Consider the following 13,035-nt stretch of genomic DNA (forward strand, 5'->3'; position numbering starts at 1 on the left):
CGGCCACAGTGAAGATTTTGTCTGAGAAAAGGGCGTAAATGACGTCTTTTCAAATCACTTTTAGATCTCGGGGCTTCCAGAGACTTGGATTCACCTGATCCATTTTATATTTTCTTAGGTTGTTTTTTTTACATTTTAAAACAAGTCTCCAGCTACTTTAGTTGTTTAGCAGAACGCTGCAACACTGTTTTGTTGTTGTGAAGCTCCAGAAATGTTTCGTGGACTACAAATCTTCACCTGACTTACCCTTTAATTTTTGAAATTATGAAAAATACAAAAATAATTTGAAACCAGCTTTTCAGGGGCTTTAATATACTCTCGTCCAATTAGTAATAACATAAAAACATAACTAAAAACATCAAAATGCCAAAAGTTGTTGTGTCAAAAAGTCTTTATATACATATATTTATATATTTATATATATATATATATATATATATATATATATATATATATATATATATATATATATATATATATATATATATATATGATGTTGTATGCAAAGTTTTGGTCATATTTTCATAGTCGGATCTGTGTTAGAGACATCTGCCACACCATTACAGTTGTTTTGACACCATTACAGTTGTTTTGACATTTGACAAACTCCACAGCATCATGTGTTTCCACAAACATGTCTAAGGTGCTCTTTAATCCACAGACCGGTTTTATTGAGGCCTTTTAGTTGAAGATAAAAAACAGTAAAAACTGTCCTCACAAAGCTCAGTGGATCGCTGTATAAAACTAATTGTGAAGATTATTTTTTGTAATTTGGTTTCACTCATGTGGAACATCAGCTGTTTTATTACAGCTTTAGAATAGATGGGGATGGTTCAGGACACTCATTAAAAGTAAGACAAAGTCAGAGACAAAGCTTCCTTTCTCCGACAGTCCAGCTCCACATTCCTTTCATTCTGCCGGGCACGACCTGACCGCAACTACAGCTGTGGCTCTGTGTTCGTTTCAGTGTCTTCTGGGAATTCTGTGCTCTTTTTTGAGGTTCAGGAAGTCCAACAAGAACACAGTGGTCACTTAGAGAAGCCACTTCAGGACCTCACACAAAAATGGTCATTTTTAGGGTCAGGACTTCTGTGTGGAAAGGATAAGTTCACCCAAAAATGGAAATTTAGTCATTAGTTGGGGAAGTTTTGTAGTCCACAAAATCTGTTTTCATGATGTTAAAGCTAAAAAAAAACTGTTGCTTCTTGTCGTCTGTCTGGCTTCTCAGCGACACTGAGGTTTGTCTGTAGGATTGATGTGAGATAAACCAGGAGAGTTTTGACTGAACTGAACAAAACCAAACACACATGATCAGACTGACAAAAGCTGCTTTTATCCAATCAGAAGGTAAAAGCAACAAGTCTGAAATGTCTCGTTTCTTTTCTGTGAGCACATCCTGACTGTTAAGAAAAGAGGCTGAATGCATTTCTGATCGATCCAGTTATTGTTCACCCTTTAAAACCTCTACAGCAGATTTGTATTGTATTTTCTGATGAAGGAACGCTGGTGTACATTTTATGGAAATATTCTTTGCTTTAACAAATGTCTGTGAATATGCAAATTGATTCTTGCTCTAACAAATGAAGGAATGTGATTTATTTTGATATTCAGTGATAGAGTCTAGTTGTGGCAATCTGTGTCATGTAGCTGCCTCAGAATTTGATGAAAGAAGAAATGATCCTGCTTTCTGTTTTTTTCTTTATGTTGTTGAGTCTCATTTTGTTTTGTTTTTGTAAAGCCAGTCAACATTATTTCAGTTATTACGATGAATGAAGGAAGCTGAACGCTGCTCGTTTTTTAAATGGACTGCTGACACAGACGTGGGACTTGCTCTTTTTATTGATTATATCTGAAAGCTTTTCAAATTGAATGAGGTCTTTAATTTTTTATGTCTGAAAATATGCTACAAAAATCAAAATGAATGATTTGACTTTTATTTTTTGTCTTTTGCTAATGTATCTTTTTTAAAGTGGGGATGTTATAACTCCTGTAATGATTGTAATCTTTTTAAAAACTCTGGAAATAGACCTAATCTTGACCATCTTGTTTTGTGTGACATGTGTGTGTTTTTAAAGATAACCGTGACGTGATGCTTTATTCTGGGCATATCCTGTCTTTTATGTCTCATTCCTGCGTTCCATGGCAGCCAGCCTCCCACTCATTCCTGCCAGCAAACTTCCTGTTTTGACGGAGCTGATGTCCTTGTTAGAGAACTGCTAAAGTTTGTTCCTTCTGAATCTGTGTCAGTCCTAAGTATAGACGGGCCGTCTATACAGTGTGTGTGTGTGTCCTCCCTCCGTTTGTTGATAGTCTGTTTTCAGAGATGGCGGTGGCAGGAATTCGGGAATCGAAGCTGCTCTGATGTTTAATTAATCGTTGTTTGTCCTATTTCATGGAAATCCTGCTCTTCTTCTTGGCGTCTCAGCGTGTCGCGGGCCTCGTGTTCGCCGCTGTGTCGAGACGAGTTAAAACCCCATCAGGGATACGACGGAGGACGAGTCCAAGAATGGAGATGAGGCGGTTTATTTATCTAACTTCCACATGAGTGGTGTAAACAGCCAATCAGCTAAGACAAACAGGTCCTGTCACTGTTTAATAATTCAAACATGATGCATGTATTCATCCTCTACAAAGGAATGTAGGCCTCCATGCATAATGAATCATCAAGTGTTTGGGACAGTTAGCAGACTGGATGAAGTCTAAAGAGCCAAACATTGTTTGAACAAGTTTCTTTATTGACTGTGCCAATATGAGTTTTTGACTACTTTGTGGAAAGATTCCCCAGAAACATCAACATCTTACTGAAGAAAATTTAAGGAATTTAAAAAGACTTAAACACTCTTTTTCCACCAATTCTCAAGTCATAAACACAGGAAAGAGAGAAAACCATTTAGATTAGACTTAGAAAATGTGTACCAGAAAAAAACATTTCTTTACTCGCCACTGCACCAGGCGTGATATGTATGATAGGTTGAAATCAGTCGTGTGATGTTTGATGGGAAGCAACTATAAGTTTTGTTGGATGATCTCCCAAAACTTATGCACCGCAGCACTTTGTCACATCACAGCAGGTTGTAGTCCTGACTATAACCAGCTGTAATCAGAGGTCCAACAGACCTGAAACTTTTTACCCACAGACGTGAGTGCAGCAACATTTTTCCTCCAAACAAGATCCGGTGCGAGATCTAAGTCCCAAAACGCTCTGCCCTGTATGGTTCTTTGTGAGGCACGAGTACATTCTTATCTACGCTCCAACATTATGTTGTTATGTCACAGTGTTATTTGTGCCAAGCAGAGAGAGACCTAAAGGAAAATTAGCACTGCAATCAGAGTGAACGAAGACGCTGTAAATTATCTCTGCGATGAGCCTCTTTTAGAGAGGCATGAAAATGAATAATTAGATGTTCTTTGTGATTGAAAATAAAAGGCCCTATAGGGCCCCGAGCGTGAGGTTTCTGAGGCTGTAATATTTATTCAATGTATATATAATACATTCTAATTTATTTTTTGATGAGGCAACACTGCCCCTCCTTCTTCACATGCCAGACAGAGCGAAGGATTAGTGAGGTCTGCTCACCGAGGTGGAACATTCACCAGATGAGTTGAATGTCAAACTGATGAAATGATGGGAACAGCAGTATAATTGTTACAGCCAGCGTCTCTTTCTAAATGCCACTCATGTATGTGACGTGAGCTGTGCATGTGTATGACTGCAAATACAGATGAGGAAGTCGAGTAAGAGACAGATTAAAGTCAAAAGAAGGAAGTCAAAGATAAAACTGTGACCTTCTCCCCGTGCAGATGACCTTTCTCTGTGCAGCTTTTCTGTGAAGACTGTTGGCTTCCTTCTTGTACTCCTGGATTGGGTTGCACCAGCTATTCATATTACAACCTTGGAAACCATCAGACAATGTTTAAGCTTCTGGGGGCATAATTTCCAATACTGAGGGGCTTCCATTGAAACAGCAGATATCTGGATTATGTTTGAGACAACGTTTTGTTTAATCTCTTTCAACAGATATCTGTCTGAATGCAGATACATTTTTAAAAAACGATAATAAAAAGCTAAATCTGACAGTCAATATCCAGCGGGTTCCCACATTGCATTTCGGTCAGACTTACCTTTACCTGCATGCAACCAAAACCTGCTCAAAAGTGATTGGTCAATGCCACTTGGACTATAAACAGACTTCAAATGGAAACCAGAACGATCCCATCCACTTGTCCCCATACAGATTCTGCTCACCAACTTCATGTGGAAAGTCTCCCCTGTGTTCTCAGCAACTGTGATCAGTTTTAAACTAATATACCAAATGGGGTTGCACCATTTTCTCCATTTATGATGACATGGAGAATATGTGTGTTTCAGTCTAAACTGGTCAAATATGAGCAAGCTAACATTAGCAGTTCTGTCAGTTAGCCAGTTCAGTTACCCACGGAGCGTAGGTGACATACTTAACAGTAAAACCTGCCAGTTAATGGTTGTAAATCTTTGGAAACAGCTATTCGCTACACAATGAATAGTTTGGGGACATGTTGTGTTGACACTAATGTTGTTGCTTGGCTTAGTTTGAACTTGAGAACTGACGCAACAGCTGGTGCAACTGACTCCTGATGGGTTCATGATTTTGGGCATTTAAAAACATTAAAGATTCCAATTTTCAAAGACTGGTCTTCACACAAACACTTGGCTGTCACAGGTTTTAGATCAGTTTCACAAAAAGTACATTCTTGTTTAATGAGACCTTCTGTTATGCCCTTTTTAGGCTAAAGAAGTCATAAAGGTACAGTACACAGAATACACAGTTGCCAGCATCACCCAGACCACCACCCACCTGTCCATGGTTTGTCACCCTCTCTCTCTGTCGTACACAGGCAGCAGAGCCTCTTAGGACACTGCATTCATCCTTGCCAGCTGGCAGGATGGAGTTCTTATCAGGTTTATTGATCAGCATGGGGAAAGATTATGGCCCTGTGTTTGTGTGATTGTATGAGAGAGGCACCCTGAGAGGACTCCGTTGACCCAATCAGACAGCACAAAGCCTCAAAACAGCCTCACCCACACAGTAATACCAAGATCTATTAAAGCTGCTGCTGCCAGCTGAAAGCCAGACACTTCACAACAACTTCTACCAAAGCTTTCAGGAGTTCCTGTTAATGACTGATTATTGATGGATAGACTGATTAAAATATTACTCCCAGCATGTTCAGCAAATCTTACCTGAAGGAGCTTAATCCTATTTGCAAAAGGAAGTTATTTAATTTATTGATTGCGTTGTAATTAAATGGAGCTGTGCCAGTGTAAAAGCCACTACAAGCTGCAAATCAGAGGTTGTCAAACTTTTTCTTGCCCCTGTATTGTAAATCAATTCAGCTTGTGCCAACCATTAAGAGAATTGGGGAAAGGAGGGACGAAACAGCCAAACATGAACTCCAGTTAGTATAAGGTGAACACGTTGTTAATCACTGTGTGTCAGCCCTCATAAAAAAGATACACCATTAACAGAAAATGTCTGTTTTTGATTGGTTTTAAGTTGGAGTTCATTAAACCAGAACAGCAGTTATAAATCAGTGTACAGGATATATTGAAGTGCAGTTAACCCTGGCAGCAGTGCCTGCTTGATGCTGCGTTATCAGACAGTAGCCCTCACTGAGATGGACTTAATTGTGATGAGCACATACAAACGTTGAGGACGACTTCCTTATTCTTTGTCTACCTTTCGTAAGTGTTTATGTTACAAGCAGCAGGTTAATACAATCTATACCTGATTCCCAACTAGGAGTAAATATTCTTAAAAAGATTGTGGAGTAGCTCAGATAATTTGACAAAATAGAAATAATTACTCTATAAAATAAGTAAGTATGTAGTATGAGTTCAAGTATTTAGTTACTTTTGTGTCTTTATTATGCAATCAGAAAGAACAAAACTATCGACACTGCATCAGAAAAGTTTGTGATTGAAAATGTATTAATGCAATTTTTTTTTTAAATGTATGTGAATCAGAAAGTTTACAAATCCAAACGTGGTTTTTCAATCCAAAAATGTTGTTTGCAAATATAAAGATTTTGTTCAAAAGTAGGCAGACCTGTGCTTAAAGGTGTGTATAGGTATGTCACGTCTCTATAGGCTCTCTGCATTACTGTCGTCTGCTTACTTCCTGTTTCTACCACGGCAGTCATACTAGTTCCGGGTAGTATGGTATCAACAATGGCCTATTTTTCGAGATGACTGCAAGATTTACCACCGATAATGTCAATGACGTTGCTCTCAAATCTACTTTTTTGAGATATGCATGAGAAAGACACACAAGTGACTCCATACACAAGTAGGATCACAAAAATGTGTCAGAATAGATTGCTGAGTAAAAATCCTTCAGCTACTCCAAGTAACAGAAGAACAAATGCAAACTTGACCGAACCAAAAGATCTCCTCTACAGTTAGAAATCCAAGGTGAGATATGCTGATGTGAGTTTCCTTTAAAAAAGAAAGTTACAGAATTTTAGAGGAGAAAAAGAAAACTGTTGTTTTGTTTTATTTTTGTGTTGCTGCTTGTTTCACCTTGGCTCAGCTCCACAGGAAGTGTCCCTTGGGTTTTCCTTCCTTTCCAGTATTCTTCTTCTTCCTGCTCCTCTCGTCCTGTCTGCCGATGACAGACAGGCAGTAATTGCTCCCGTCTCTCAGCCCAAATGTCTGTTCCATTCACTTTTGTTTTCTGTTCACTCACGACTGACCAAAAGACAGAATGAAAGTCTTCAGAAAAAAGGGTTTGCCGCGTACTTCTAATTTACAGCCTCCTCTGTCCATCCATCCATCCATCTGTCATCTAGGGGGCTATTGCAGCCCCCTTTATGGGATGAGGCTGTCAAAGAAAGCCCTTTAAACAGGATGGGAGTGGCTGGATGCGCAGACAGACGGGCTAACTAAGGCAGTGTTAGTCTGTCTGTGCAGCGTAACAGGCCACAAGGGGCATTACTGCAAAAACTGTTATTTTAACAAGTCATTAAAAACCGTTCAGAGCATTTAAAGATTATTTCTCTTCAGGGAAGAGAAACAGAAACCTGTCACTGAGGTTTAATTGTTGCATTTGTTTCAAATTCTAATCAAAATCTTATTTTGGAGCCAAGTTCCTTCTGGGGAAAGTGACTGATTTTTGTTAGTGAAAAAAGGCTCAATATGAAGCCTGAGTTAACATTGCATTGTTGTTTTTTTCACTTCCATTAGACTTGTTTCCCCTCAGGGACTGAATAAAAATAATCAAGTGTCTCTAAAAAAGCAGAGCAAAAAAGCTGCAGAGTCAGTTAATACATGCACACACCCCCGGGGCAGCTTTCACAGAGTAGAGTGCACTTTTTGTTTTAGACATGAAGAAGATCAGATATTAAATTCTGGTATTTTTAGACATGCCCCCCCATATTTACATATTTAGATGAGTAAATGACTAACAGGTACAAAAGGCTTGGCTTCTGTGCAGATCTCCTCAACTTGCAGTTAAAACTTTACATTTCTTTAGGTTCAATTTTCAATTTTAACACTATGGTCTGGTGAAGTTCAGGCATAAAAACAACTGGTTAGGTTTGGGAAAAGATCATGTATTGTCTTAAAATACCTGTTTTGAGCAGCACAAACACAGCTGGAGATGTCCCGACTTTCCATTGAGAATATCAGGTTTTTGTTGCCACAGACAGGGAAATTGTCCCTGTCCCTGAAAGTGTTTGTTTTTGCCACTGACAGGTTGAGATTGTATCTGACAGCATTATGGAGAGGATCCCTGCAGAGCTAGAGTAAGACTGCAATGTCAGTCTCGCCAAATCCACCAAACTCCATTTACAGAAACAGTCATTTTATCATCGTAAAACACACTTCAGACTCGACAGAAACAAAATATACCCTCAACAAATCCATTTTTGTTTTGTCTTTCTACTGTTTAAACAATCACCAACTCTGGTTTGGTCAAATTAAATCTTCACAGCGTTAGACATGAAAATTTTCGGGCTCTTCACGCTGTTTCCCCCACTGCTTCTCTGATGTCTCACTTCCTTCTTGCTTCTCTCGATACAATAATAAAAAAAAAAAAATTATAATAGTGAAAAAATATGATTTATTCAATAAGAGTCAATACAGTTTAAGGGAAGATGTATATTCTCTGGACAATATAAGCAGAGACGTGAGGAATCGCAAAATATTCTATTAAGTTACTTTTCTCAGTAGATAATACTGCGATGTCCTTATTAAAGGTATTAATCTCGTAATGTTAAAACTGATTACAGGGGGTGTATCCTAACAACTTTGGTGATCTCCTCTCTTTGGTGATATTTTATATGTAACTATTGGATGGATTGGCATGAAATCTGGTCAGACATTGTTCAAATGTTCCTATATCATTTGTAACAACTTTTTATGAGGTGCCATCATCAGGACAAAATTGTCCAGGATCTTCTCAATTTGCATTGTCACTTGCATGTAATCAAGCATGGCAACGTTAGCATTTAGCTCAAAGTGCTGCTGCACCTCAATAGGCTACCGCTTTAGTTTTTAGTTTTAGTTTTATTTATTTTGCACAATTTAAAAAAAAAAAATACACAAAGAATGACAAAGAATAGAAATAACATACAGTGCAGGGAGAGGCAGAAAACCCAGTGGACTTATTTGAAGCCTCCACCTAAATAATGTTAAAATTTCACAGTGTTATAAGGAAACACAAAATTAACATACAAAAAATCATACTGTATAAAAGTGATAACAAGCTAACAGTAACAAATTATATATAATAACAACATAATAATAACATCAATGTAAAAGCAGAGAATGTGTGTGTGTATGTGTGTGTGTCCATGAGGGGAATATTGGTTTATACACCTAATTGATTAATTCCTAGAGCATGTGTGAATCAAAATAAAACATGGAGACATGGACAACAATACATGAAAAAAAGCAATTACAAAACTGGAGACATGGACAACAATACATGAAAAAAAGCAATTACAAAACAACAGTTCAATGATCTTTTAAGTTTCTTTTGTAGCATTTTGTAGAGGAACAGTTTTTTGCCAGATGGGAAAAGCCATTCCATAATTTGGTACCCCTAAATCTTATTGAAAATTGACCTCTGCAAGTAAGAAATTTAGGAGGATGAAGATCTGAAGATTGACGAGTTGAATAGGAATGGACCTGTGAATTTGCTTTAAAGTAAGTCTTGAAATGCTCAGGAATATTCCCTTCACTTGAGCTTCACAAACCTTTAGCATGACTGTGGAGAGGTTTTATAGGCTCATGTCTGTTTTTATGGTCTCTTTTTTCTCTCTTAAACACTTTATAACTACTGTTTTAAAAAGCTCTATATACAGTTTAATTGCTCACTGATATATTTAAATGGGTATCTCAGAATATACGTTCCAAAGGAGTCATTTCATAGTTGACTGAACATCAAACTGTGTCCTAAACGTAGCTTCCATACAGTCACAGTAGCGTAAAAATGCTGGTCTGAGGTCAAAGAAATGAAGAGGACACATTCTTTAAAACATGGACAACCACACTACAGTAGTCTGCCTTTTCATGCTTTTTATGACGTGATTTTTCCAAGGATTGTATGGAAACAGTGATTTTCTCTGGTGTGAGTCCCTCACTGTGAGTCAGACTCACCACACACCACCTTCTGTTTACTTCAACAAACACCACTTTCTTTGGTGATCTGAAACAAAGTTGTTGGCTGACTGTATTATATGAATCATTCACCTTTGTTTACTGAAACACTGTGGAGACCTTCATCTGTAATACTAAAAAACATTGCCACAGTATCACACCAGACTAAACAGTTCCCTCTAGTGGGCAACTGAAGTCATTACATCTTTAAAGAAGTGACCCATTGACCCAGAATAACATTTAATTGGTCATTAACTCTATTTTGATTAAACTAAATCAGTGTTTCATGATTCATTCTACTTCAATTATTTTCATTTATGTTATATAATTACTCTCTAAGAAGGACAGTAGGTACAAAGAGCCACCTCAGCCTCAGAATGAACCAACACTGAGTGGAATCAGCAGCATTCTCCGGAACAGTTAATACACTTTAAGGAGAGATTGTCCTGTTGACTGTTTTCAAAGTCAAGAATGAACTTTATATGTATACACAATATATGGTTATTGTGATACGAGACTAAATATTGTTATATTTGGATATTGTTATATCGTGACAAACAGTAAGTGTTGACTTTTCCTGGTTTTAAAGGCTGCATTACAGTAAAGTGATGTCATTTTCTAAACTTACCAGACTGTCACACGTGTTCTAATTCTTGTCTTTACATACTTAGACATTACTGGTGATTACTGATCAAAGATCTCACTGTGTTGTCGTCTTCTTATTGTCCTTTATTGATTTTATTCTTTTTTTATCTCTATTTTTGCATTTACTTTTCTGCTCTTTCTTTTTCTTTGATTTTGCCTGTTTTATGGCTTTTATTACTTTTAATATTCCTTGTAATGACTCATATTGTCTTTTTACATTTTCTGTTTGGCCCTCTTGTTTTAACTCACCTTAGACTCGGCTTCCTTGTGTTTGGCTTGACTGTTGAGTGTTTATTCTGTAAAATCGTCTTCCTGAGTTTCCTGCTTTTGCTTTTGAGTCAAAGCACTACATACACTTTTTATAGGTGCCATAAATATAAAGTTGTTTATTATTATTAAATGGACTTGCATTTCTATAGAGCTTTTCCAGTCTACTGACTGCTCAAAGTACTTTACAACACTTGTCACATTGTCTTCATCATCATCATCATCATCATTATTATTATGTGTTAATATTTTGTTGCAGTACCAACAGTCATCCCTACAATGTTTTTGCAATATTGATATCGAGGTGTTTGGTAAAAAATATTGTGATATTTGATTTTGTCACTCAGTCCGAGTATTTATGAATTGCTTTTGAGAGATTTCAAAATATCATGTTATATATTGTGTTTTGCGATATAACCTAAAAATATTGCAATCCTGCCTGACTTTGACCCTCAATTTATGATGTCTTTCAAAAAACTAAAATGTGACAGCTGAGCAAACTGTATCTGCTGCTGAAGATCATGTGATGTGACTGAAAGCAGCTACTAAATGGGCCTCGAGATGAGATGATCTTGTAAACATAGAAACAGAACAGCATGACCTTCACAAACGTACAGCTTAATGCAGAGGAGGCAGGGGTTAAAGTGGGCCAGAGTCTCTGTCAGTATGACAGTCAACTCTCAAACTGTGAAAATGTTCTGCCCCTCAGTGGAGGTGCCTGAACTTTTAGACTGCTACATTCAATCTGAGATGCCCTTCTCTAAAATTTCACCAACACAGTGGAGGTGAATGCATTTTAGTTTGTGTTGCATTAAAAAAAAATACATTTAGAACATTTAAGTGAACATCTCTTTCCAGAAACATTGTTTCTCTGGATAATCCTCTAAAAACTGTCAATCATGAGTTCTGCGGATGTGGAACTATTTTCTAGTGAAGAAAAAAAAAACTGCCCCCCTCCACAAAAAGTCCAATTAAACATCCAGTGTGTAATATGATTATTATTTTCGTTTGTTTGTTTTCGTCAAAGTCACTGTAGTTCTGTAGCTCACCGGCAGGTGGCAGTGAAATCAAACTGAACTCCGTTCTGTCTCATCCTCTTTTGAAGTTCCTGTTCCTCCCACACCTGCTAACAGACTCAGGTGAGTGAAATAAAACTAACACACATCCATAAAGTTTGCAGAACAGTGAATACAATTAATCATCTTTGTGTAATATTGTTTAGGTAATCGACAGTGAAGCCAAGTGACCAATTAAATAAGTTAAAGAAGGATTTTCATCCTGACCAAAACACTAAGTTCAAAACAAACTGCAGTAACTTTCAACTCCCACCTCAGCTGCTGAAGCTTTTAACTCCTTCAGAGTAGTCATAGGAGTGGTCACTAGTCTCCTTCTTGCACAGTCGCTCAGTTTGTGAGGACGGCCTGCTCTAGGCAGATTTACACGTCATATTCCTTCCATTACTTAATGACGGATTTAACTGAACTCTGGGGGATGATCAGGGACTTGAAAATGTTTTTGTATCCATCCCCTGACTTATACTTTTCACTAACCTTTTCACAGAGTTGCTTGGAGTGTTCCTTTGTCTTCATGGTGTAATTGTAGCCAGGAACACTGATTAACCAGTGACTGGACCTTCAGACACAGTTGTCTTTATACTACAATCACTCGAAACACATTCACTGTACTCAGCTGATCTCCATTTCATTAACTGTGAGACTACTAGCATCAACTGGCTGGACCTCTGTTGAATTAGATCAGTCACTTTAAATGGGGTGAATACTTATGCAATCACTTATTTTACATTATGTATTTTTAATTAATGGACATTACTTTGTAGAAATCTGTTCACACTTTGACATTAAAAGAGTTTTTTTATGTAAATTTCATGTTTTGTATATTTTTAGTATCTTGACCATGATTGTCCATTTATAAAAGCAATAAAAGGGGAAAACAATTAAGGGAGCAAATACTTTTTTTTATAGGCACTGTAACCAAGTATTATACTGAACTTCAATGGAATTTTGCTGTATTTTGGGAGGAAAAAAATTCTGATACATATAAATCAGCCAATATACACACATTTTTAAAAAAATGACGTCATGTGTTTGTCAAACACAGATATGTAGTGGAGGCAGGATATTTTACAGTTTAACTCTCAATTTAATTGTCAAAAATAACATCAGTGCACTGAAACAGTGAACTTCTGGGAATTTCAATAATTCCTTCACTGAAAACTAGTTGGATACAGTAGAATATTACAGGTGAAGGCTGTAATACTGGATCCTCAGAGAGTGATGTGTCTTTGCTGTGATCAGACTACATGATATCAGTCCATCAGACAGATATTTTGTCCTGTGTAGCGTGTCATTACACAGACACAGTGGAAACAATTAGCTTTATGTCTCTGAATCACGAGGCCTCACTAATGCACTCAATTAGTTTGACATTTACAAGATGTTGACATATTTTTAACACCATGGTTT

Source organism: Pagrus major, chromosome 11, assembly GCF_040436345.1.
Source record: "Pagrus major chromosome 11, Pma_NU_1.0".
Classification (NCBI taxonomy): Eukaryota; Metazoa; Chordata; class Actinopteri; order Spariformes; family Sparidae; genus Pagrus; species Pagrus major.